Source organism: Lepidochelys kempii, chromosome 12, assembly GCF_965140265.1.
Source record: "Lepidochelys kempii isolate rLepKem1 chromosome 12, rLepKem1.hap2, whole genome shotgun sequence".
In the NCBI taxonomy this organism is placed as follows: domain Eukaryota; kingdom Metazoa; phylum Chordata; order Testudines; family Cheloniidae; genus Lepidochelys; species Lepidochelys kempii.
The window spans coordinates 17,052,395-17,080,220 of NC_133267.1; the positions used below are offsets into that span (position 1 = coordinate 17,052,395).

Genomic DNA, 27,826 nt, shown 5'->3' on the forward strand with positions numbered 1-27,826 from the left:
GATACTGCCTCTCAGTGTAAAATTAGCTTTTTGTTAAGCAGCGCTTTCCTGGAAGGAAGAGAGAGAAATATGAATGTGCTGCTGAAAGAGAGAACTGCAGCACTGGATAAAGTCTGCATGGTGGTAGCCTGCATTCTGCATGCTTCCCTACATAGCAGTGTGATACCACCTTCATCAACTCTTGATAATCCCCTCCACTTCCCTTTGTTCCTCTACTCCAGTGGTTCTCAACCTATTTACCATTGTGGGCTGCCTATACAGCACTCTGTGTTATGTGGGCTTGCATCCACACAATATATATACTACCTGTATGGCCCTGAGGATGCCGCATGAGCTGCAGCTGTGTGCTGATTGGCCATAGGTTGAGAACCACTGCTCTACTCCTTCTTGCTTTGCTACAGGCCGATAGATAAAATTGAAAAGCAACTCTCTTCCAGTTCCAGCCAATGTCACTCCGAAATGGCCTACACAGGGACAGAGCAGCAATGCCGTCTAACTGCAGTGTCACATTCCATACTTAACATGTGACCAGCTGGATAATCAATTCCATTTGGCCACAGTTCAATATTGGTATGAGAAGCAATGTAAGATACAGGTGTTAAATAACGGTCCCGTCTCTTTAGGTATCTGTCCAAAATAGGTACAATCCACCAACAATAGCACTTCCTACTGTGGTTGGGGGGTTTATTCGTTGTGTCTGTCATTAGTGTAATTTACGGAATCTGCTGGAGACAGAATTAAGTTTGTTCTGTTGTGCCTGCCACCTGGTGGTCCCAGCACTGTAACTAGACCCTGCAGCGTCCTGGTGCCACCCACTGGGTGTGGTGGGTGGCCCTGTGCAGCTTAGATAGCACCTGAGATGCTTTTGGTGGCTGTCCTGCAGCTCTGCTCGGTGAGTAAAGCAAAATGTCTTGTTTCTTGTGGTCACTGTCGTTCTAAGGGAGCGAAAGTGAAGCTGCTCTCTGGGCATACTGCCAGTGGGAGCTATACCCAGAGCTTTTCTCGCTCAAGACTGTTCCTTGACTCTTACAGTGTGATCATTAATACAGTGGGGTGAGCTACACTGCTTTCCAACAAGTTAGAGTAGGGAGATATAGAGCCCAATCCTGCAATTTTTATACACAGGGCTGGATCAAGACATGGGCATTACAGGCCTATGCCAAGGGCTCCTGAAGTCTTGTAAATATACCAGAAATTCAGCTTCCACATTAAAAAAAAAAAAAAAAAAGGCACAAAGTAAGTTTCTAGCCCTCAGAGTTGCGAGGAAAAGCCTGAAAATCTGAGTGGAGTGTAACAGTAATGTCTGCCTGAGTCTGAAGACAGCCTGGAATAATAACTCTGAGTGGGGCGAACTGCGCCATGTATCTCAATGGTGTACTCCAACATGCACTGCTCTGGGGACCGCACCATCACCACCACCCCTGAAAACTGTGTGTGACAGGACAAGAAGAATGAAGCAGGTCCAGCCTCTCCACCCTCCCAGAAACCCCTGCAGCTAGGATGTAAGCATAGGCAGTGAGTAATATGGGCCCCGTGATCCTCCAATATGCAGGAACGTGAGCCCAGCTCCACTAATGTTTGGGCTTATATTTAATCAGAGCTGTCCCGTCCATAGGACAAACTGGGACAACCATCCTGGACCCCACGTTTCAGGGGAACGTGAGGTCCAAAGCATTCTGGGGCATTAGAGGGGGCCTAGCACCAGAAGCAGTGAGTGACCTGGCCCCAGCCCACCCTGCTCCACCCAACCTCTTCCCACCCCTGCTCTGCCCCCACCCCACCCCAATCCCCCGCCCCGCCTCTTCCTGCCCTGCCTCTTCCTGCCCCTGCTCCGTCCCCTCCCCGCCCCTATTCCACCCTTTTTCCCAAGCCCCCTCCCCACCTCTTTCTGGCTTCCACCCCCTCCTGCAAGTGATGAGGGGAGCCAGCGAGGCAGGCTCGGGCTGGGTTGCTCTCTGCTGCCAGCATCAGACCCCCCCGCTAGCCCCTCAGGCTGCCCTGGCCCCCGTGTCCCTCTGAAGCATGGGGCCGGGGGCGATTGTTCCGGTCTATCCTATGGGCAGGACAGCTCTGCTTGGACCTGTTCTGGGTGCCAACAAAAATTATACAAACCTGGTGCCCATGAATGTCAGTAATAGCCCCCTGCTACCCATACCTCTCCAAAGGGGAAGGGTCCCATCTTGCTCTTGCATCCAGGGTGCATTTACTTGATGAAACTAAAAACATGGAAGTATTTCCAAGGAAGAGCCTTGAGAGAGAGGGGCCCAGTACAGGGTCCTTACTGTCACTCCTATGGGACCCCATGGCACTGCCACTGCTTCATGGGCAAGAGAGGGAGCCATTGCCCCTCCAAGTGGGAGCAGGGCCATGACATAGGGATGAGGTCATGAAGGCTGAACCACAATGGCCCTAGGACTGTGGTGTGCCTAGGTTTGCCCGGGTGGCCCCAATCCAGGCAAAGTTCCTATTGATTACCATGAGAATTTTTGTCTGCATGAGCATTCCAGGATGAAGATTGTTGTGCTACTGTTATATTTCCTTTGTGCACATGCCCTCAGATACGTGCCTGCAGGCACACGCACAAAGTGCCAGGTTCTGCCACTGAAAGGACTTACATTGGCATAACGCAGATCAGAAACTAGACTAGGATCTTCCGCTTTTCGTCCCTTGCTCTTGACTTACATGTCAGCCGGAGTATTTATTGAGTAACTGCTGCTTCAAACAGCTAGTTAGACTGAACTTCAGGTAAGTTTTTAATCAACTCAGTGTATACATTGTCCCTTGGGTTATTTTTTAATTTTCATCCTTTTGACCACACTTTGATAACTACAGGTATGCTCACCTCAATCTCTTTATAAGTATATAAAAGTTGTATTTCAAGAGCTACCCCAGACTGAAATATGAATTTTGTTTTTAAAATAATTCTCATTAAAGGGCCTGTGACAAAAAGGTCCAGTTGTTCAGGTTCTAATTCTACTTGCCATATTTCTTATTGTTACAGCTTTTCCGCTAGGGGGTCACTGATTTGTGGGCACAAAGAAATAAACTCTTCGTAAATAGTCACGTGCCATCGGCAGCCAGAGGGTTGTTAAGGATATTGTGTGAGTTAAATGCCCTTGCAGTGAAGGCTTTCAGCTTGCTTTGTACAGCAAAGCCGCTACACAAAAAGAGGGTAGCTGCCCAGGCTCTCTTTTCCAGGCCATGTGATCTCAATAAACAGACTTGGATTAGGAGTTTCTCAGGTGAAAAATGCAGGGCCTGGGGCAGGAAGAAGAGGCTGTGCATTAAGCAAGAAGGTTTGGTGGTGGGATTTGTTGAGAGCCCTGGGAGAGAGAGTGAGGAGCAAGACAGCTGTTTCTGGGTACAGGGCAGTTGTGCCTCACTTGAGGTTTCCACCGAAGGGAGTTGCGTGTCTGTTGCCACCTTGGTTTATTTCCAGGACTCATGTACATGTTGTAAATTAACAAATTACACTAAGAAAATGTCTGATTCCATGTTACCAATTGCTGTTCCAATCGGCCTTTTGTTGTGTATTGAAAACTGTGTTAAAATTGTGAGCTGTCACTTTAAAATCAATGGGTTTTTTTCCTGGTTCTGCTTGTAGGCTGGAGAACTCTATAGGGAAGCCTGCATCCTGGGCCTAGCAGCAGTTAGTCTACAAAGAGCCAGCATAGAGCAAGGTGGGGTGAGTTGTGCCTCTCTGCCTTAGGGAGCAGTCTGCTTTGTCTCTCTCTCTCTCGGTTCTTGTGTTTTAAAGTCTGGATTTTAAGAAATAAGGTAGTGTTTTGTTGCAACCTTCCTTACAGAGTATTTTCTGTGTTTAATCTAACTCCCCTGAATTATTACTATGAATGTAATACTTTACAAGGCCCCAAATTCTGCTGTTGCTTGGCAAAGGAGCAACATTATATAAATTTCTGACTGCAATTCCACATCCAAATAACTTTTTGCTGTTGGGAAGGAGGAGTCAGCTGGGAAGGAGTGTCCAAGTAAATTGTTAATAAGGACTTATCTGCCTGTTTAAGGTAGCAAATTGAAAGTTCTGGACTCACTGAGTGGCTGAGTTAGAAGGGAATTGGGTGTTGGTGCAAATGGGGTGAACTGGTTAGCACTGCTGGAGATCATTCTCTTACATATGGAATAGAATAGAGGTAGTGAAAAGTGATACTCCTAAATGAATGTTCTAGGTGCTTTCCAAATGCAGAAGATGGCACTGTCTGTGCCTCAAGGCCACTCGGACAAATGGAGGAAGCATAATGTGAGCAATGCCTGAAGGTGATTGTTCTGCATGGCAACATATGGTTTGAATAACAGAAAACTTTTTGTTACAAGATGTATCAAATACTCTCACATTCCCACGTGAAAGGAGGGTCTTACCTGACTCCCCATGCATAACTGGGGATGTGTTACTCAACACAGCTAATGAGAGAGGTCGCTTTAGATTATATGTGAGAGAATGGTTTTCTTGGCTGCGTGAGCATCCAGGTTGTATTTCAATACTTTGTAAGTAAAGCTTAGTGCAAGTCTCGCACTGTTTTCCACAGGGTCTACAAAGGCATGTTTACTTTGGTCTTTACATTTGTTAAAGAGTCATTAAAATCAGAGGACAAAAGGGCTGGATTGGAGGCAGTAATCTGGGCAGTTGCTGGCTGGTGCAGAAAGCAACAGTTATTGTGGGAAACGGAGAAAGGGAGGAGCTAGCTTCCTCATTATGATATTGGCACAAAGGAGACTGATCTTCTTCTAAGGTAGTACCATAAATTGGCTGAGGAGATGCACTTTAGACTTGGGGAGAGCCAAATAAGGGATACTGTCAAGTAACGTTTTGGTTGATCTCAGCTTGGATTTTGTGCCTTAATGTTGATATCTATTGGGATTGTCCTCTGAATTTTAAGTCTCTTTAAAAAACACAAAACAACACTGCACCACAAAAAGCTTCCACCGCTTTGATGCCAAGAAATAATGAGAACAGAAGATACTGTCTGTGGTAACGAAAATATTTAGTGCTCTGCTGAGGAAGGAGCCATCCAGCTGGCCAAAAGAGCACAACTTAACGAACAAAACTTGTTCTTTATTTGATCTCTGCTCACATGATCATTGATGAAGCTAATTCCCAAAGATGGAACTAAAACACAACAGAGCTGTGATGGTGTTGTGTCTGACCCTTTTAGTTAATAGCTATTTGGTGTAGTCCAAAGTGGGATGAACTAGCAGGATCTGAGGGTTTGAAAGTGGGCTGTTGTTCCTGCTGACAGAAAGAACAGGAGGACTTGTGGCACCTTAGAGACTAACAAATTTATTTGAGCATAAGCTTTCATGGGCTACAGCCCACATCATCGGATGCATAGAATGGAACATAAAGTAAGAAGATATATGTATACATAATACAGAGGACATGAAAAGGTGGAGTAAGAGGCTAATTAATTAAGATGAGCTATTATCAGCAGGAGAAAAAAAACTTTTGTAGTTGTATGTTTGCTTTCCATCCTTTAGAGTGCAGCCTTTTTCTTCCTTTCTTTCTTTCTTTTCTTTTCTTTTCTTTTCTTTTCCTACTTCATCAGATATAGCAGCTGGCTTGTGTTCTGAAAGAAACACGAATAGAAAATCAATGTTTGCCAAATGGAGAAAGTGAAAACTACCCAAGTAGCAGCAAAAGGATGTTTATAGTTTAAATCTTCTAACAATGGAGAATAAAATAAACTGTAAAAAGTATTTGAGTTTCTCTTTTAAATTCTGAAGACTCAAAGGACAGAAAATTGTCTTGTACTGAAAGCACTGAACTGGGACTAGGGATATCTGGTGTTGATTTCCAACTCTGCCACAAACAATCTACTTTGGACAGATGTATGAAAACTGATAAAGGTTCATCTCGTTTGAATAAAGCAGATTTAGGATTTTTGGATTTTTCCCTGCTGCTACCTTTTTATAGTATGGATTAAGCTGATTTTAGCACTCCACAAATGAAGTTTTCACTAAATCTTTCTGATTTGTCATGACATTTCTCGGGTTGGCTGCTTATAAAAATATCTTAAAGCAATTCTTTTAACATATGTAGCTGTACCTATAAGTAAGACACTGGATTTTAATCCTTTTAAAAGCAATTGTTTTGAGGAAGAAGATAATGGAACACTAAGGGGCTGGACAGTGTTTTCAACGTTGTAAAGTATTGTCCTTCCATAAAAACAAGTGAAAGGAAGGAACTAAGTAAAAAAACACAAACCATATATATTCTTGAGCCTGATCCTACATTATTCCTATTAGGGAATCTTCCACATAGAAGACTTGCATAATCAGGCCTTAATTTGCAAGATACAGAACTGGATTAGATATATTACCTCGTTTAAAGGAGGGGACATGTACTTTATGCTTCACATTATATGTTACCTTACGGTTTGTCCACCCTCTTTATAAAAGAAATGTCATAGTATTCTGCAGTAAGCACAAGCTAGCTACTGCAATGTTCTGAAGAGGAAGTATCTCAGATTCATACCATAAAAAAGTGCTTACTTTTTTAATAATAGAAAACTCCAAAAAAGGTCACTCTGTTTCAAACGACCCCCTGGAGGCCTATCCGGGGGATTCAGTTAGCCATGTCATCTTATTACTTAATTTTTAAAATAAAAAAGAAATGTAGAGGTTGAATTGACCTTGTATAAACTTAGCCAACCTCAGCAATTGCCTGCCAGATGTGTGTTCCATTATTTAAGTGATACTCCACTGTCAGACTACTTCAGAAATGAAGTGGACATGCTGACCCAGGCACTGGTGTTCATATACTTAACTACTGTAAGCAAAGAAACAAAAAATCAACTCTGTGCAGACAGAGTGCTGATTCCAGGCTCCAAGGAGATATTCATCTTGATTTGAAATGTCAGTCACTATGGTCCAAACGTCTCAGAGAGGTACAATCATATTTAGGGAAAAGATAGCACTTCAGAAGATTTGGCTAGCTAATCTGTCTCATTTATATATTTCATTATAGAGCTATAGAGATATATATTTTTAAAATACAGCTTTTAACTACAATTGCAATATTTCATTAGGCTTTTAGCATACGAAAACATCATTTTCCTACATTCCTACATTCCATGTACATTCCTACATTGCTGCAGTTTAGGCAGGAAATACTTTAAGAACCAACAGGCTCTGAAAAAATTAAAGAAATTAAAAGATACTAATGAATCATATCCTAGAACATTAGCAAAATATTAAACAAATGTAATGTTTGCCAACTGACTCCTAGTGGTCAGGATAAATGCCAAAGGAATCCCATTCAGCGTCTACCTTCTTGCCTGGAAAAGCCTGAGTCAGCATAGTGGTTACGCAGCATGCCCTGTATGTCAGTAAAACGCAGGTGATTGACCAAGGGGGTGGAAATTCCATACTCGAGGAGTCTCCCTGAGTGTCTTGTGTTAATCACAACTGCTGTAGAATTGGAGGAGGGTGATGTGAATATGTGGGAGATGTTTACTGAAAGTAAGCCGGTGGAGCGTTCAGAATGGAAAACGTTTTCTGTTTCCAGAATTGACACCTTGAGAGCATTGTAAAATGATCTGCCATGCAATGGTAAGCAAATCACTGGGCCAGATCCTCAGCTGGTGTAAATCAGCATAGCTGCTTTGGCACCTTGCTGAGGATTGGGTCTGCCATGTGAAGATGGTGAACTGAAATAGCTAAATAGGACCAGTGCAATCTACATAATGAATTGATTTCAAAACAACAGTTAAAAAACATATTGAGGCCTGTACAGAGATCAGGGATTTGCACTGTGCTGTGTTCTTGGTAATTTGTAATTGATTTCTTTGTCAAATACAGCTCATGTGCTTGAAGGAAACATGATGGCAGCCCCTGTATGACCCTGATGTCTCCTTTTTTTAGGAGCCTGCTTAAGAATTTCACACCTCACTTAATGCCAAATTCAATTTGCTGTTATTTATAAAGATCACTTGCACAAAGAGGCGGCTGCTGGTTGAAGCGGGGCCTGAAAGAATTGGAGCATTTAGAAGCATGCAGCAGAGCATGCCAAATTAAGCTGGTTTTCTAAGGACGGGCAGTTTCTTTGATTTTCACTAATTTATTACATGTGTAATTATTTAAGGAATTACACATGGAACTAAAGGAAAAAACCTCTGAGTTGGTTGGAAAAAAATCCATTTTAGTCTTAACAAGGGTGCACAATGATGTGACAATTATTTGGACAATAGCACTTCTGGTTATGTGAGGGATATTCAGTAAATTTCTGTCTCCATTCATTTTTATTCTGGACAATGCCCCTTTAACTTCTTATATTTTGAGCTGTTAAAATCTTTCTAGACCAGTTCCAGTCTGAAACATCGACACTTCTTATCAATTATTTTTATTTGCTTCATTATTATTATTATTATTTGCATGATGGTAGCACCCCAGTCATTTGACCAGTCCCCATTGTGCTAGGCGCTGTACAACACAGAACAAAAAGAAGGTCCTTTCCCCAAGGGCTTACAATCTAAATCTAAGGCAAGAGACGACGACCCGCATTTTTTCTTCATCCTCACTCCATTCCTTCTGCCATCACCTCACCCACCTAGCAGCTAGTGTCATAGCATTTCCCTACCTCAGAGGGGTATTGTGAAGATAGCTGCATTAACGACTGTAAGGCACACAGGTGTTACAGTAATGGGGGCTGTAGGAAGTACCTACTATGAGGAGAAACCTTGCTCCTAGTAAATATGTGTGTATGTGTGGATTGCCAAGCCAGGTTATTCAGACACAAAGAGGAGGGAGTTGAGCATGAGCTGTGCTCCTTAGTAGCACTGTCAAGTACTTTTTTTTTTTCCTTTCTTCAAAAGCATTTCAGAGGCGAGTGTCGGGGACAGCTTAAAAGAAAAGCCACTCTGATGGAGCAGAGGGTAGGGAGGGAATATCAACCTTAAATTGCACTTCAGCTGTACGTTTTACCACATGGCTTGAATTCTCCTCCAACAGACTCTCTTAGCTCTTTAAAAATCCAAACTCAATATGTTTAGCTTAAAATTATTTAACAATATTTTTGAGCAGTGTAAGTTTTTTTTTTAAATGTTAATACGCCTTGGTCCTCAATCTGTGCGGATAGTATCCTTGTGTCTTGCGCTTGTGGAATTGTGACCCTCCATTGTTTTAGGGTATCTGCTTGTTATATGGGGTTTACTTCTCTATTTTTTTTTACTCTGATGCTTGTGAAAGGTGCTGTTCTCTAGCAATCAATTTGTTAAATGGTCTCCAAGAGTCTGGGAAAGAGGAGAGCCTGTTGAATGTGGAGAAACTTTAATAAGGTATTTGTAGAAGTGAGTGGCTTTTTTCCTGACTAGAAGTGGGTAAGTAAGTTTTTGATTAATTCTGTTTGGAACTCAGCTAAGGGCCTGATTCTGTGGTCCTTAGTAAAGCAAAACTCCCTGTTAAGATCACATCTGTGATAAACAGTTACAACCTGAATTGAATGAGGTTTGGCAGGTGTGGGCATTAACTAGATATAAATTCTCCCTCATGCTTATTCCATCAGGGAAAAAACACAAAATATCCCAATGCCTCTACAGAATACCATTCCTACCTCTGAAAGAGCATACAGTTTTAATACTAGTAATGGCTCTTCATGTATATTAGAAGGGCCTGAATTTTAAAATCTGATGTACAGATCCAGACATACGAAGTGTGAAATTCACTCCAGTGTGAATTCATCCCATAAGAGGCATATGTCCCGCTTATGATCTCAGAATACTAGGATTTAAGAGATTATATACCTGGCACAGAAACTGTAAATTTCACTCACAGTGCAGGTACTTACTATGAAGTACTTTGAGCTGGCAGGTACCATGATTGTGGATGAAAACTGTATATTACATTTCTGTTCATGGCCTGGAGTTTGGATTTTTTTGAAACGTAGGCCCTAATGGTTACATGTCTTTATTAAACTTTTCTCTTCTTTTAACTATGTGCCAAAAAGTTTCAAGAACTTTCTCCGTAGATGACTGATACCTTCATTCACAGACCTTTGTATGCTCCTCTCTCTCTGTTGCAACTTCAGGCTCTCTTTTCAATTGAGGCTTTGACTTGCATGCATTAACCTGCACATGAGATTTAATTATCTTTGACAGCTAATATTATGTTGTATCTGATCTTTGCAGCATCTATGTGTGGCTTGCAGACTTGAGCAGCTGTGATTCAGCTGAATCTGAATACTCCTTTCTGTGCATTTTTCTTCTAATGGCGATGTACTGTATTTAGATTTTTACCTGCAAAATGAGTAAAATTACAGGAGACTGAAAAAAATGCTGGGGTGGGAGGGGAAGTCTAGACACCTGGTAGAAAGTCTGTTTAATCTGGATCCATTAGCATCAGTGACCATATACAATGAGCATGATTCTTATTCTCCTCCTGACTAAATATCTGTTTTACGCCAGTGCGAGTCAAATGATTTAGACAGGTTTCAGAGTAACAGCCGTGTTAGTCTGTATTTGCAAAAAGAAAAGGAGTACTTGTGGCATCTTAGAGACTAACCAATTTATTTGAGCATGAGCTTTCGTGAGCTACAGCTCACTTCATCGGATGCATGCCGTGGAAACTGTAGCAGACTTTATATATACACAGAGAATATGAAAAAATACCTCCTCCCACCCCACTGTCCATCTGGTAATAGCATGTGGAGGGGTGGGGGTGGAGGGTGAGAAAACCTGGATTTGTGCTGGAAATGGCCCACCTGATGATCACTTTAGATAAGCTATTACCAGCTGGACAGTGGGGTGGGAGGAGGTATTTTTTCATAGACTAAGGCCTGGTCTACACTGGGGCGGGAGGGGGGGGAATCGATCTAAGATACGTAACTTCAGCTACGAGAATAGCGTAGCTGAAGTCGACGTATCTTAGATCGAATTAGAATCCCTTCGCGTTCTTGCGGTGCAGGATCGACGGCAGCTGCTCCCCCGTCGACTCCGCTTCTGCCTCTCGCCCTGGTGGAGTTCTGGAGTCGACAGCAGAGCGATCGGGGATCGATGTATCGCGTCTACATGAGATGCGATAAATCGATCCGGTGGGTACTGTAGACATGGCCTAAGAATTCTACAGATTTAAATCTCCTTTCCTTTCATGCCAAATGAAAGTGAAGTACATAAGACCCAGTAGCCCGTTTCTCAGAGCCTGTAAAACAGATGTAGACCATGAGGAGCAGAGCCAGGGTTTTGGCATGATTAGTTAGAAGTGTCCTGGACTTGGGCTGCTTGAAATTTTTCAGCTGAAACTTTTTTTTTTTTGGCCATAAAATTTAGATTCCAGTCAACTGAAACATGTCACCAATTTATGTTAATTTTTGGCCAATTATTTCATATGAAATGAAAAAAAGAAAATTTTGGAACTGTCAGAACTGTTCATTTACTCATTAACGAACTGTCTTGTTTTTATTTGTTGGGCAAGACTTACACAATGGAGGTGGTGGTGGTGGTGTGGTGCCCTCTTATAACTTTAGCCCAGTGGTTGGGGCACATTCCTGGGGTGTGGGACATCTAAGTTCAAATCCCTGCTCCAGAGCAGGGACTCAAACCAAGGGTTCCCTTTGCCCAGCTAAGTGCCCTAATCACCAAGCTATAGGATATTCTGGGGTGGGGCTCTCTGAATCTCTCCTGTTGAAGCTGTTCCCCTTTGTATAAATACTTCAGCATTCAGTGGACCTTGGATAGAAACCCAGGCGAGTTCCCTAACCACTGGGCTCCAGAGTCGTTCTAACTCTGTGTCTGGCCCAATGGCTATTCAAGTATTTCCTACAAGAATGGAATGCTTTAGGAGCCCTGAAAGCCTGATGACTGTAGTCTGAGACTACGGCGACAGGATAATTTAACATCTGAGCTCTCCCCACCAGCACCATCAACGTGCTGCACAAACAAAACAATGTCATGGGAACAGCTGACATCATAATGTGGAAATGCAAAGGTGGTATCACCAAATTTCGGATTGAGAGTGACTAAAACAGCTTATTCCTCTGGAAAAGCAGGGCTTTCAACCATTGTTTTTAAAGTGTCTGTGTGTGGAGGTGGGGTCGGGAGAGAGAGAAGAAGGGTTGAAGCACATAGTCAAAGGAAGCCCCAAGAAGCCACCCCAGCAAAGCCTTCAAACACCAAAGCCACTACAGGATGACCTGGCTACACCCATTTCCCCCACAGCTTTGCCCTTTACTGGCTACAGGAAGAAGGACTGGTGGTGTATACGATTGCCAACCTTCCAGGATTGTCCTGGAGTCTCCAGGAATTAAAGATTAATCTTTAATTAATTATTGTCATGTGATGAAACCTCCAGGAATACATCCAACCAAAACTGGCAACCCTACTGGTGTAGGAACTGCTGTGAGATAATCCTCTTATGGGCAGCTTCAGCTAGCTTTAATATAGCTTTGGGCCAGCAGAGTTGTGTAAAGCTGTCCTAACATGGGAGTATCTGGTCCCAAACTTTTAAAATTGTGAGAGCAGGCTTAATCATGTACATCCATGATGTATGAGCTTTAGCAACATGTGCCATGCTGATAAAGTTACTGAAACTGATCTGAGCTGTATAGAAGAATGTGAGCCCGCTGTGCTGTATCTCCTCAAGAGATACCAAAGAAGGTTTATTTCATATAATTAGAGCTGGTCAACACTGGGAATTTCCATTCTGGGGCAATTTTGACATTTTAAAAAATTGTGAGATTTCCTATTAAATGACATTTCCAAAAATAAATAAAATTCTTGTTAGGTCAAATAAATGAATGTTTTGTTCTGATTTTAACTTTTTATCTATTTTATTTTGATTTTTGATTTTATCTTTTATAAAATGATATAAAATAAAATAAATTTCAAAACAAGTCATTCAAAATGACAAATGGAAATCTTTCATTCAAGTGTTCGCTTTATGAAAATGCTTCTATTCAATTTTTTTTCCAAAATGAAATGTTGACAAAACACACGTGTTCCTGTAGAATGTTTTCATATCAATTAATGAGCATTTTCTGTAAGAAAAATGTTCTGTTGGAAAATTTTTGACCACCTCTACAAACACTGTTCAAATCACAGACTGTGCAGTCAGAGAAAAAGAGACAAGATTGTCACTGGCTTTGTACGATCTCTTATTTTCCAATCCTATTCTTACTTAGTTCCCTTAGGTGGCAGTAAATGCAGTGTTTTAGCTGAGAAATGCTAGGATATGTCAGTTTTGTTAACCCACACCGCCAGGTACCATACAAGCAAGTCAAATACAGAGCAAATTGTATCTGTGCTTGCCTTGTGCCTGAGCTTAGTGGTGATTTGAAAGGAGAAAGCATGGTTCAGTCTTCATGTTAGTGCAGTCCTGGGCTTCATGTGTGAAAAGGGCAAATGTAAAAATTGCAGAGATGTTCAATGAATGTGACATATCTAATAATAAAATAGTCTGTTAGGAAATTATTGGCAACAAGAGAACAATTTTTGGTCCATTCAGTGCAGTTTTCTGCACATTTCCCCAGAGGAAATGGGACAGAATCCTGGCAATTTTATTAAGTGTTGCATAATTTTGCAAATTACTCCTGTCCACAAGTGCTTTTCACTCAGTCTAAAGTTCTCCTATTCTTTCCAAAGCAAGCCCTATACCTATAAATCCCAATCCAGACCTGAAGGTCTTTAGGTCAACAGAATGTATTTTCCTGGTTTTAAAATATTAAAAATATAATGCTTGATCTTGCAACCTCTTTGTCATACCAGTAATTTTACCTCACACGAATAGTCCTATTAAAGCCACCAGGAACTGCTAGTGTAACAGCTGTAAGAGCAGATGAAGAGTTCTAATCAAGAACTTCCCATTTACTATTTTTCCTGTTTTGGTTGTTTTAGTGGAGACTAATACACAAATGCAAATGATCAACCTGTCTGTCTCTCAGACTGAAATCTAAACACAGGGTGATTATTTGAGCATATTCTATTTCTTTGCAGGAAATCTGTATCCTGTTGTGTAACCAGTGGGAGGTTACTAAGGTTATTATTGGTTTGGCAATACTGTATTTTGGGTCACAATTCCATTTGCTTCATTCTGCCATGCACCTAACGGTTAGTACTTTCCTCTTCAAGGAGTCCCACTGATGTCAAACACAGTGTGAGTAAGGCCAGTAAGAATCAGGCCCTTTATTAGTACACTGTAGCTGTAGGTTCTAAGGAGAAAAGCTTCAGTCCTTTTCTAGCTGCTTCTATCACAAAGACCTCTCATTGGATATACCAGGAATTTTACCCAGCAATTTTTGGGTCAAATGACCAGTTCTTGGAGGCTAGTCAAAATGTTTTTGTTTTTTCTTTGGTTAGAAAATGCTGACTTATTGAAACGGAAACTTTTCTCACAAAAGGTCAGTTTAGAGGAAATGTTCCTTGGGAATGTGCAGAGGATGGAAGAGAAAAAGAGACACCTTCCCTCTCCACCCCCCAGATTACCCAGTAATGTGGTGGTTATGGCGTTTTCCTTGAACATTGGAGTCCCCGGTTCAAGTCCTGTTCTAAATCAGGCCAAAGAGGGATTTGACCAGGGCTCCCATAACCAGTTGTGAGGTAGGTCTTGGGCTCTCTCCGTTTTTGTTAAAGGTCTTGAGTTCATCCTGGAAAGGTCTTGAGTTCATCCTGATGCAGAACGGGACAGTTTTTGAAATTTCATAGTTTCGTGAGAGGAGAGAACCGATTCCAGCCCAGCTCTGTTTGTGGCGCAGTTCTTACTGGTTAGCACACACTTCAAAAAAATATCTTTAACTCCATTCTGTAATTACTTTCTAAATGGGAGCTAAATTCTCTTTTTGGTTATACTGCAGGGTAAATGGAGAGTAGCTCCATTCACATCAGTGTAACCGAGAGCAGAATTTTTCTTTCTTGCGGCCTCCCCACTCCCCATATAAAAATCCAACTAATCCTTTAGGGCCTGATCCAATAATGCACATTGAAGTTAATGGAAAGCCTCCCATTGACTTCAGTGAAGAGCCAGGTTTCTCAAATGCTGAAGAATTGCAAAGATTTGAGTTTATTGAAATGTGTCATTGTAAATAGTGCAGTATGGATGGAAATAAGAGAAATTCTGCATGACATTCCGCAATTTTCAAAGCAGATTTATTTTTTAAATTGTGTGAAGTCCTCCAATAAAGTATCATCAAGGCCCTCCTGCTCCATCCAGCTGCTTAAGCTATATATCCTTGAACTATCTGCCTGGTATATCTGTTTACCAGAAAAAGCGTCCCTTTTTACAAATTCACATGCTGTCTGTATTTGCCTCCCTGTTTAGAAATTCTAGTGGTAAGGGGCTGCCTGTAAAGGAAATAACACTACACAGTCTCTTAAGAAACCAACCAAAAGTTACTCAATAATATCTGAAGATTCTGCACTCTCTTTTCTCCTGCAGAATGCAGAGACAACGCTCCTTAAATAAGTTAGCAGCTGTGGTAGCAGTCCTGAACAAAAGAAAAGGGCTGGATGCACTTGCAGGTGGAACAGTGCAAGAGAGAGAGAATGGAGCATTTGGTTGAGCAGTTGGGAAGGGAGGTATTTCAAGCAACAGAGGGTTGGCTAAAGTGTTTCAAAATTGGTCAAAGCATGGAAATGGAGCTAGTGGTAACTCCCACGATGATGAGAAAAGAGCAGTGAAAGCCCGGTCTGAAGCTGTTGTTCCAGGACTGTGTTAAATAAATTTGATCTGAACATTTCTAATGCTGATGGGAGTGGACATGTTTATAGGGCTATTCCAGACACCATTTTATATTTTAATCATACTAAACTTTCTGGCAGCAGGAAAACAAAAAGCAGTTACTCTGCTTCCTCTATACAAATATGACAGCGTGATAAACTTTGGCCTCTACCAATTTACAATTCTGGAAATGCCCAAGTGTTTGAAAGAGAAGAATGGCCACTGTATCATCATGGATGACTGCCTCCATTTTTACTGGTTGTCTTTATTCAAAGGGACAAAGCCTTGCAGAGGAAAATTGCCTTGGCAATGGATAATTTCACTGGCCATCCATCCATTGCATTTAAAACCTATAAATGATCTTTCTACTCCCTGTTCCTAATAAACATCACTTCTCGTTTTCATCCACCCTGCCTGGCAATTGTATACATTAGAGGACCATGTTTAGACATCATGCTATGGATTTGATGGAACAAAATGAATCCATGGTACCATAGGAAGTCTGCATTGAAAACTTCTCCCAGGGTCGTACATTAAATCACAAATGTTTTGTCCTCATGCCTCAAAATGGTTCCCTGTGTGCCCATTTCTCCCACAGCATCACACAGATAGGTTTGGGAAGGATTAGCTTTTAATTGGCCCATGCTGCAGTCATCAGTTTCTTCCACTGTTTACTGAAACTTTCAAAAATGTAAGTGCAACATCTATGTTTTTATCGTCTTTATTATGATGAATGCAGGAAAACCGTTGCATTCGTTTGTGCTCAGTTCTATCTAATGCTCAATTATGAAATTGATATCATGAGATATGTCATTCAATATTATGGTTTTACTTCAAATCTGTTATGAATTGTGACAGCTGCCTTTTTTAGATTTTATATTAAAAAAGAACATCCAAGCCTTTTTTGGTACTTCCTCATACAAATAAAAAATATCAGAAAAATGGAAAGAAGTGCTTGAAAGTAAACACTGTTATTAACTGTTGATAATCATACACAATAAAAATCAAATCCATCTGAGCCCACAATGTACAGTAACAACAAGGAGGGTTCAATGGAACGCCCATCAGAGAAGAACATGGGAGAAGATGGAAGGAGACTTTTGTGGATACTGCTGAGGTCTGTAGCCTGGAGAGGAATATTGCAAAGAAGGAGGAGCAAACTCTTACACTTTTCTGTCTCCCTCTCTCTGTTAGTTGCGGGAAGGGGTGGGGGGAGAATTAAAACCCATGCTCTGAAACCAAAGCCCATTGAAGTCAGTGGGGGCGTTTCTGTTACCTTCAACGGACACTGGATCTGGTTTATAGATTTCTAAACATAAAATGTGTTCACGTTATGTGTTGAAGAGAGTTTCAGTGTATTGGATCTATGTAATGAGATCGTTTATTCTTTCTTTTTCCTAGAGATATACCCAAGTCCAGATCACATGGATCTGAACATCCTTGAACTTTGGGAAAGTCTGGATCATGATCTGAACTTTATGGATTGAGCCAATCTCTAACTTTCTGTTTGCACATTATTTAAATATTTTTATTTCTGATTTACTCTCCCAAACACAGTGGGCTATTTTCTTAAGTACCTATTGTGTAAGGTGTATTTGTGCATGGTGCTCTTCTCTGTCTGTAGTCTTCCCCAAAAAAATTTAGGAGCAAAACTGAATGGAAAAAATGCTGGAAAATCCTTCATTCCATCCTTATGGAAACTGCCATGTCCTTTCTTTCCGCTTGTTTAACCCAATTGACAACCGTTTTCGGGTGCTAAGAGTAGCTTTTATGAGGGTGAGTTTGGTATAAAATCAGACTAGAAAAAACTGAGTAGCTGGGATTTTTCTCCATAACAAGGGTCTACATTTGGCAAAAATGGTTTTCGCCTTGTTATTGCTGCACAATACCAGGAACATTTGAAATGAATAACAAATCTTTTAAAATAAATTTAGGAAATGAAAGCAAGGGAAGTGCCTCAAAAACAGCAGGCTTGTTCTCTTCAGCTTCAGAGTAGCACACACTTTTTAGTTTTCTGTTGCACCAAAATAAATAACAATTAAAACTTTTATTTTTGCTATCACCACCTCAGTGTTTGTCCTTTTAATATGCTGACAGAATTTAGTATACTGTAAAATGAAAAAATAAAATAGGTTTAATTTTTTTATTTAGTACTAAAGCAACACAAAGGATTAAATTCTCATACAGCCTCAGCTTCACTGTGTTGTTCAGGTGTAACTGAGGCACAGAACTTGACCAAAAATATTTAGTATCAACTGAAGGAGAAAGTGGTATGAACAAGCCAGATGTGTGTTTTTGCAAAATACAGCATCAGCTGCATGTAAAGGATACCACAGCTATGTAGAACCTGACTCTTCCCATTTGATAAGGCAGGTACTTAGGGTACCATTCATTGTGAAAATATTCCTTCTATTAGTTAAGGCTGGGGTTTTCAGAACATCCTAAGGAAAATTCATACTGGAAATTCAATGGATTTTGGGTGCCTAGTTCCCTAAGGCTGTTTTGAAAATCCTAGCCTAAAACAGGTTGGATCTTACTGAATGTGCAATGTGCCAAATAATTCACTGAACTACATGCTGAGCTGTGTGCAGGCAATTGCTGAACTGACTCTGGCTATTATTATTTTTCAGCAAAAATGTACAGGGAAGAAAAGTGGTGGCTCATTGTTCACCTGCTTTTCGTTAATTTGTGTATGAGCAAATGGATGCGTCAGTGCACCTTCCCACTGGTTGATTTCATCATCTGTTGTTTAGCTTCTTGAATGGACCTTTGTGCGTGCACAAACACCTATGTATCTCAAGCATTTAAGTCTTCAGAAATGCAAAATACTCCTTTTCTCTCCTATTTTATTGATGAGAGCATGATTCATACAAGTGTTGAGGAATTTTTTTCTGTACATGGTGATTCATTTCTGAGACCAAAACAAGTGCATCGGCCTCTCTGGATCTGGAAGAGAAATCATTCTTCGTTGTTGTTCTAGCACACAGGCATTAACTCTTTGAATGTATTCACAGTGTTTTCGGGGTGGGGCCTCCCTTGTCCAGGATTGTGTGAGTGCTTGGTCATTGGCTTCAGGGCCATCTTTTAGGGTGGGGCCTGTGGAGCGCTACATCTTCATTCACTGACAATAGCTTTTCCCGGTTTTATTCTAGGCCGCTGGAAATGTGGCCCTCCATCTTTGACCAGGAATTTGCTTGAGCAGACTACTGTACAGACTATGTGATGCAACGTGACCATGCAGTGAACACCCAGTGAGCTCTCACTTCTCTTGCCCCCTTGAGTACAAGCCCAGCCTGGAGGTGATGTCCTGGAGCTGCCCTAGGGAGCAAAGATTTCAGGTTACTCTGGAACCCATGAGGTCAGTGCTGTGTCAAGTGGAGTCCTTGCTGCCAACCCACTGGGCCTATTGCACTCTCCTTTACAGATATATGATGGGTACATTTTTATTTTGTTGTTTGTATTTCAGTAGTGCCTAGATATCCCAGCTGTAATCCAGGCCCTCTGGTGCAAGGCACTGTCCAGTCATATAGAATGAGACAGCCTTGCCCAGAACAGCTTGCAAGCTCATTAGACAAGACTGATAAAGGATGGGAGGGGAAGCAGAGAGAGCATTTGATTGCTCAGTCACAAAGCAGGTGGGTGGCAGAGTGAGTTCTGAACAGCGCACAAGTCTTCTGTGACCCAATCCAGTGACCTGTCCGCTAATAAATAGATATGGGGAGCAGTAATATAACTCTGTAAGAGACGCGACCTGCCGTAAAATGTCTGCATTAGGAACACAGAACTGCAGCAGAAAGGCTGTGTTTCCACAGAGGATGCTTGAGCACTCTAAAATTAGCCTTGAAAAAACATTTCCAGAAGCCCCTTTTTGAAGGAGCTGGTGCTTTGAGAAATGGGATTTGATGTGGCAGGGGACATGGTGCTACTCCCCTGGCAAGCAGTGACAGTGGAAGCAGACTACAAACCTAGCTTATTCCTGGGTCAGCGTGCACCTCGTATTTGGAAGTGCTTTAATCTTTGTGAGATTTCAGAGACATCTCTGCTAAAGCAACTCACGGCAGACAGCCCTTTAGAAGAAGGGATGGTTGTGGTGTATGCACAATTCACAAGAGGTGGAAGGCTCTACCGTACATTACTGTTTATATTTATACACTAAAGGAGGTGTGATAAGTAGATGTTGACTTGACATGGTTTGTGTTGATGTTTAGCAACTGTAACTGAAGCACCAATTTTCCTCTGCCTTCTGGTAAGTGTTCTTCTCAAGTTCTTTCTGTGTGGTTGAATGCAATGAAGTATATCAGGTATTTTCCAGGTTTGCAATGACATGCTCTCAGGCCACTGTATGTGAGCTGATAGCTTAATTCCGGTTTGAACATACTACTACTACATACAAAATTCCGGTTTGAACATACTACTACTCGCTCTTAATGTTCACTTCTGAAGAGCTTGCCCTGAGTCTGATACTGCACTGTGAATATAACCTAGGGTTTGTTCCTCCATTTTAAGGATTTCTGGGCATCTGCCCTACAGGTCTCCAGGAAGATTATTGTAGGTCAGATTATGGCATTAGGCACTGCCCTGAATGTCATGGGATCATCCCAACTTCAGAAGGGCAGTCCCCCAAACTGGGTGCCTGATCCTGACCAACTATTCAGAGATCAGTATGTTCAGAGCTGCAGTGCAACATGGGGACTCGAGGGAAAGAAAGTGCCTGTGGGGGGACACGATTCCTTCCCAAGGGACCTGCTTCCCATGAGGACTTTTCAGGTCAAAGTTTGGGGTCGGGATGCTTTTTCCCTGCCTCCCCCTGCGGTGCACCAAGAGACTGCAATCTGACAGGTCATGCTTGGACTGTACAACAGAGTGGAATGTTCTCCGCCTGCAAACCTGCTGAATCACCTGTCACAATGTAGCCCTGTTAGACTTGGTTCAATATTGAATACTCTCAATGAATACTGCATTAGTCAGTTTGTAAGGAACTGACTTGCTGGAAAGAGACTAAGTATCCATATTTTCCTGACTCTACCAGCTTCCTCTAGGATGTAGGAAAAATAATATCCACTTTCAATGATGGGGACAACTTTTCCAAATCAAGAGGTTAGTTTGTGGCTGCCAAATAAGTGCTTGCACTAACAGTTACCTATTAACTATGCATTTGCACATGCTAAGCCAGGGGTTTGTGCACAGATGGATGTTGAATTTGCAGTGCAACATAGCCACTGATGTTAGAAAATGTGCCCCTGCAAGGCTATTTAGCTCAATGGCTCAATCACCAGGACTTATGATTAAATGAAATATCCACTCTGACTCTAAATTCCATCCACTGCTCTTGATCCCTGTGTGCAATTCTAACGGTGAAGTGATGGTGACTCTGAAAGATATTTTGAGTTTAGGACTTTTTATTGTGTAGCAAGCGATGGCTTAATCCTGTTAAGCACTGGGATCTGATGAAAATGCTGATCTCCAAGTAGTTGGTTAGGATCAGTCACCCAGTTTGAGGTTGTTCTCATGACATTTAGGATGAGTGGCACTCCTCCTTGCACCTGTTCCTTTAGCTACTCGGTGGATACCTGAAAAACATCTACTCTCTGATGGACTTTCAGGTGTAAAGTAATGAGTCCAGCATATTCAGCAGATCTGGGTTTAGTATTGCAAAGTTTAAATGTTCAAAAATAATGAGTTAGGCCCCCAAAATCATGAGATTAACTTACAAGTAACTTTTGGGGGTATTTTCTCTTTTGGTGTTGTAGCTTTCAAGGGCCACGTTTTTCAAGTTTTCCTCCTCAACCAAGAGGGCTAGAAACTTACTTTAAAAATGGAAGCTTAGATTCTCCCCTAATTACATGCCTCTGGAGCATTCAAAAAGTACCATATCATGAAACTTGGGCTCAGATTGGGAAAATAGGCCACAGTGGGGGCCCTCCACTTTGCTGCCCCATGGCATTGCAGAGGCTGTTCGCTTGTTAAGTTGTGCTTCACACAGAAAGCACCTTCCCTGATGCTCTGTCATCTGTATTTGCTTCTGAATAGCTTCTGGTTGAGATTCAGGCATAAGTTTTGACCTACAAAGCTCTACCACGTTTAGGACCTACCTGCCAGAGAGAGAGGGTCTCTCCATTTAGTACCACTGCCATGCAGAGGTACTAGAGCAAACTGCCCCTGTGTTAACAGGGACAGGGCTGGTGGCAGGCCGTTGCCTGTGCATGGTCGTTGGCTCTGAAGCATACTCCTTTATTGTTTGGGCAGAGCTTGGCTTTGTTATTTAGAGGGCCCCACTGCAAAGCTCATCTGTTTCCCGGGCCATTTGTTGAGGTGCTGGGTGGACTGATGCGGGTAGTCAGAGAGGTGTGGGGTTGTTATTATTTTGGGTGAAGGTTATTTTCGACTGGGTTGCTCAGTTCTGGTGAGGTTCACACAATCAAAAATGGGCCAAGGCAATGAAGGGTTTGTGTCATCTCACTGTGTATTTGTTTAATGCCTCCTCTACTTTCCATTGCAGTTCATATGCTGATACGCAGAGGTTTCATTTCCAACTGCTTGTTGCCTAACACAGTTCCAGGATGCTGCTGAGATTTACCCTTAGATCATACGGGCAGTTTCCAGTCAGTGCACATCAGGACATAAAATGAAGGGAGAGCGCTTTCCCAGGCTCTATTTGATACCATTGAGTGCTCTCAGAGTCAGTGAACTGTGAATCATTTCTTATGAAGAATACTAATGATAATTTGCATTTCTGCACCACTTTTCAGGCAGATGGCCCCAAATATTTTCCTAAGCAGGCAAGGTGAGATGTGATCGGGGAGGTTGTACACATGGATTGGGTCGGGGCTGACTTTCTGGGACTGAGTTACTATTTCTTGTGTTACTTGCTTTACAGAATTGCAAGCTACCATGATAGTAAATATGGTAGGCATCACTTCGCCCAGCATGGAATATCCAAAGAAATCAAACTGATGTTTTAGTGCAGTAAAAATATGTTGCTAACAATCAGCTTTTAAAGTTCTTCCTTGAAATTTGGGATGAACACAACACATTTTGCCCACTTATTGTACATTAGTGTGTCCAGTTAAGCAGCACGCTCACCATGCCGTATTCCTCCCAGCAATGTTATGAATCCATGGGACATTCATTATGATGTGCCTTGTACATAGATCCAGTTAAGTTATAGAGGGCTCTATCTTACCTTTCAGCTGATGCATGGGGAAATAAAGGGTGCGGGCAGCCACAAAACCCTGTGTCAACAGCAGTGTGAGAGTTTTTGGAGGCCAGGCCAAATAATCTCATAATAATTGAGAGGCTGCTGGGAGAGAGACCTGGTCAACACACCATATCTCTAGGGCATTATGCCTAGCCATGCAAGCTGATGTCCTCACTGAGTGCTAGCCAGCAGATGGTGGCTGTACATGTTGCTTCTGTTCAGAGAAGCAGCAGATGATGTTCCACAGTGCTCATCCCTAGCTTGCCCTGTGGAAGTCCGCCCTGGACCATCAGGACTCTCTTTGCACAGGGCGCGCCTGCCCATACAGTTTCTGCTTTGCTGCACTGTCCAAGATTGTTAATGGCATGGCAGGTTTTGGTGCTTGTTGTTGAAGGCACTTAGGTGAATTTTTGTGCTCTGATGATGAAATATTGTTGACATGTTGGACCAGGCATTATGTATTTTGCCCATTCATTTAAAACAGTCCTTTGGGTTCTTTATTTCTATGCAGAATGAATGAGGGGAGTCAAGAAGGTTGCACACAGAAGCAGACCATGAAAAACAGTACAAGAAAAGAGGTCTTTGGTGAGATCATTTCCCTGTTTCATCGGATGATGAGAAAATTAAGGCACAGGTACTCAGGCTCCTGTGGAACTGTAGCAGAGTTTCATCGAAGCTTTCTCTAATAAAAAGTAGAGATGTTCAAATCATCATCAACTAATTTATTTCAGGAGCTTCATGATATTTTTCAAATATATTTGACAAATAATTTGTTTGTACCCTTTGCCCAGCAGACAGACAGATATAGATACTATGAGCCTGATTTACTATTGTCCTGCACCTCTTGTAGTCCTTCCCAGCAGTGCAAAGTGGGTATATAAGCCTACCCTTCTGACCTGATAGCATTTTATACCCACTTTACGCTGGTGTAAATGACTGTGCAATGTTTAGGACAATGGAAAATCATACAACCCCTAGTGTTAATGTGTATATATACACACATACAACTAAGATAAACCCTCTATGTGGCCCCCAAAATGTATGGCTCCAGGACAGCACTCCGTGAGTTTGCAAGCTTGGCCACATGAGTCTAGTTGCTAGAGATGGTTGACTCACTGCTGCTCTAGCAACCATCAGTTTTACTACCTGAAGTGGTTGTAATTCACTTGGCCTTGTGTCTGATCTGCATTTTGCAAACTAGAGAATGATTGATACATTTTGTAATTGTATTGTTTGGTTTTGCCTTCACATCTCAGCAAGCACTTTGCTGTGACATCCAAGCAGCACTAAGGAAATACACTCCCTAGCCTGCGAGCATGTGTACATTTGGAGAGGGCATTATCGAATTGGCATTAATGAGGGCTGGAAGGAAATGAATTCTAGATGTATGGCTTGGGGACTGCAGCCATATGTTGTAGAGTAGCTGGGCCTGAAATCCCAAGCCAGCTTCAGGGCCTGATAAAGACCCGAGGCTGAAGGCTGGAGATCCTGGATTGAGGAGGCTCTAGATGTGAAATCATTGAGCTTTAATTAAATAAAAGTAGACCGTTCCTGTTACTCTTCCTGGTCATATACAAAATGCCACCACTCTAATTGCATCACTTGTCACAAAATGTTATTTTATATTATATGGATCTTTATTTTGGGGATTCTCCCATGAAATTATATACAAAGTGACAAAGCCCAGACAGGACCAAGGCCCCAACCCTTTCTGTGCATCTGCACAGCTAACAAATGCAGAGATACAAATGCGTGTTTGATGTACCTACATTTTGTGTGTACAGCAATAACATCTCTGCTGTTAAGAAACGTGGCTGTAAGTGGTGAGCTCTGAGTGCAGTGTTTGAAGGCGTGAAGGGGAGTTACAGATGCACAACTGAATAAAGAAGAAAGTCTAGACCAGTCATGTATATACTTGGTGCTTTAAAAAGCGCCAATTGTACAAAGCTGAAAACAATTAGGAGCCAAATCAGCTGGGAGCAAGAATTTAATCAGAAAAATGTGAATGACAATTGGGAATTGCTTAAGAACACTTGACTAGAAGCCCAAAAGAAGCCACAATCCTACAATTGAGGAAGAAGGTCGTACTGAGTAAAATAGTGGCCTGGTTTAGAGGGGAAGTGAAAGCAGCTATAAAAATATACGTATAACAAATGGAAGAGGGGGGCAGTTGATAGTGATTGGGTGTAACCAGTAGCTAGTGGAGTCTATGGAGATTGACCATTGCTGTGACAAGAGTATCACCATTTGTAACCCTGATCCTTATGTAGGGAGGATCAGGAAATAAGTGCTGGTAAGAGACTAGACCATGTATGTCTCACTCTTCTTACACAGTGTCAGGAGAAAGCTAAATCTTGGCACAAATGGAGTGAATGAAACCTTCCGCATCCCTCAGTGGGGGCTCAAATTGTGAAAGTTGGCAATAGCGGAGGCACTCACTTTGCTGCCCCATGGCATTTCAAAGGCTGTTCATTCGTTAAGTTGTGCTTCACAGACAAAGCACTTCCCTGGTGTTCTGTCATCTGTATTTGCTCCTGAATAGCTTCTGGTTGAGTTTAAGGCATAAGTTTTGACCAACAAAGCCCTCAGTCTGGCAGCAAAGAATTGGAGATGGTGGTTACAGTGCTTTCAAATTTTCCTGCAAGCAAGACGAGTGAAAAGAAATCAGAGATGCTGAAATCCTCTCCCATGCCACATGTAGCAGACCCAGAGTCCGTTGAGATCTACAAAACATTCCAATGGGAGTATGAAGGAGACTGCAAACTGCTAGTCAAAGCCATTTACAAACTTCAAGAATATGGTGATCGGCCCAAGAATGTCCCTTAGGCACTTTGCTTTTTTAAACAAGAAACCAGCTACGAAGACCATGGAGCATTTATGTTATTATTCAGATTTATAAAGCTAAGTTGTGAATTTAAACAATTAACAGATGGACTAATTAAAGACTGAATTATTTGTGGTATAATTGATTGGTAACAATGTCAAAGCAAGGTTATTGCAAGAAATACTAACTTTTGTTTTTGAAAACAAAGAAAACAGCTTTATATTTTAATTCATTCTATTGTGATGTGAATTATACGAACCCTACCTTTGGTTTTCTTCCATATCTGCACTGTGTTGACTTCATAGGCTCACAGTTTTTCGTATAACCTATCTATCAAGCATTACAGTGCGTTAAAGTAATCAGGGCTCTGTCTAACACATCAGATGTTGTCATCAGGTTTTACAAGTGAAGGTGATATTTTTCTCAAAACCCCTGAAACAATTCATCTTAATTAGCACCAGGGTGAGCTTCTGCATGAGATTAGAATACAGTTAATTATTGAGAAATGTCATGGTAAATGCATTCTCTTAGTATTTTTACATAGAGTGGCAAAAACAGTTCTCTTTGTTGGTCTGAAAGCTTTGTGTGTTCAACTCATTTTGAAACTCTTACAACATGATGAAAGATTAATTTCTCTTTCTGGGATTTTCCACAAATGAACGCAGGGCCAGAGGGTAAAATCTGACCCATAATACATAGGTTGACAATTTTAATTGCTACTGAGTCAAACACACACATTCTAACTTGAATCATGTAACCCCTAATGCCCTCACAGGTTTTCCAGAGAGATTATTATGAGTTATTCTGTTTCTTCTCCTTTGCTGTAATGCGCCATATTTTTTTGGGGTCTCCTTGTGCAGACTGAGCTTTCTGTGGTCCCTTAGAGCCTGATCCAAAAAGCCGACGGAAATCAAAGGAAAAACTCCTGCCCTTAAAGAATGCAAATTCTTGTTACTAAATCACTTCCAAAACTGCAGTCTCAAAACAAAAATAGAAACAGATCTCTGGCTAAAGTTTAGTGTGTGATCAGTTCCTGTGGAGATCAGAGTAGACAAATCAGTGCTTTCAAATCTTTCAAGGAAAAAGGAAATATTGGCTAGATACATCTCTGGTTACCACCATTGAAATCAATAGAACGAGGTGGAGTTGCCCCTGTGATGTTTTGGCCCAATATGTACACTAGTGTTGTGTTGACCTTCGCTCCTACCCGCCCTTCCCCATCAGTGGCAGCAGAGCTGGCTAGGAGTGCCCCGGCGGGAGGGTTATACCTCTAGGACGCAGAACCCCTCCCGGAGGCCATCCTGGGTTGCTATGGCTCCACGCTTCCTTAATTCAAGGCTCCGTCTTTCTGGGCCCCAGCGCCGCCTCCACCTCCGAAAGAGCAGTTTCTGATCCCGGGAATGTTGCTCCCCGTTGATTTATTCCTACACCCACCTTTCAGCTCCTGTTGGGAAAGGAATTGATGAATAGAAGACCCTAAATAAAATGACTTGGCATTTGTTTTCTGATGTGGTGAACAACAGACAGTCCTAGTCATGCTCAAGGCCCTCTTATTCATCAACAGCCCTAAACTAGCTGTGCCCTGTCATTATGAAACAATGCAGATATTTTATTTCATCACTTGCGAAGTCCAATGTGACAACAGAAAAGCATGGAGAGCGACAAGCAATAACATGCGTCTTGTCCATTTGAATAGGGCATTTATAGATTATTTTTTGTCATCAGTTTTTCTCCCTGGCAGCTCACTCTATAAAAATCTCAGCACCACTTCAGACAACATCATCATGCTCAATGGACATCATCATGAGATTTGCTCTTGGACCAGCTTAATCCCTTCACCCCTGAATTGTTTGCTACCACATGCTGTGCAGTACGTGGCTTTCCACATTGGAAAGGCTAAAGAAGTCCCACAGTGTTGATTGTCTGAAGACCAGGGTCCAGTTCAGCATGGCAGTGTTTTTGAATATTCTCCTCTGCACCCTGGCTGTGCCCAGAAAGGAGTCAGTAAATACTTACAATGCACTTATCTTTCCATGGGATTCACGAACTGGGCGATGCTGCGGCTATTTCAAATGCAGCATGTCTTTGATTATGCAGAACAGCTTTTCTTTGTTGTTGCTGAAAGCATTGTACTTGAAGTTTCTGCT

General features: G+C 41.9%; 1 long non-coding RNA gene across 3 annotated transcripts in view; it reads right to left on the reverse strand.

Moving 5' to 3' along the window:
- Nucleotides 1–5,276: 5,276 nt before the first annotated feature.
- The window catches only part of LOC140896234 (uncharacterized), an 88,785-nt gene continuing 66,235 nt past the window's right edge, over nucleotides 5,277–27,826 (reverse strand). The window contains exons 4-5 of one of the 3 annotated variants that reach the window (XR_012154472.1): nucleotides 26,948–27,123; nucleotides 5,277–5,582 (exon numbers count right to left, since the gene is read on the reverse strand). This is a non-coding gene — a long non-coding RNA (uncharacterized lncRNA). Of the gene's footprint in view, nucleotides 5,583–18,486; nucleotides 27,124–27,826 lie in introns of those variants that run through there. The other 2 variants (XR_012154473.1, XR_012154471.1) reach the window with 2 other exon arrangements.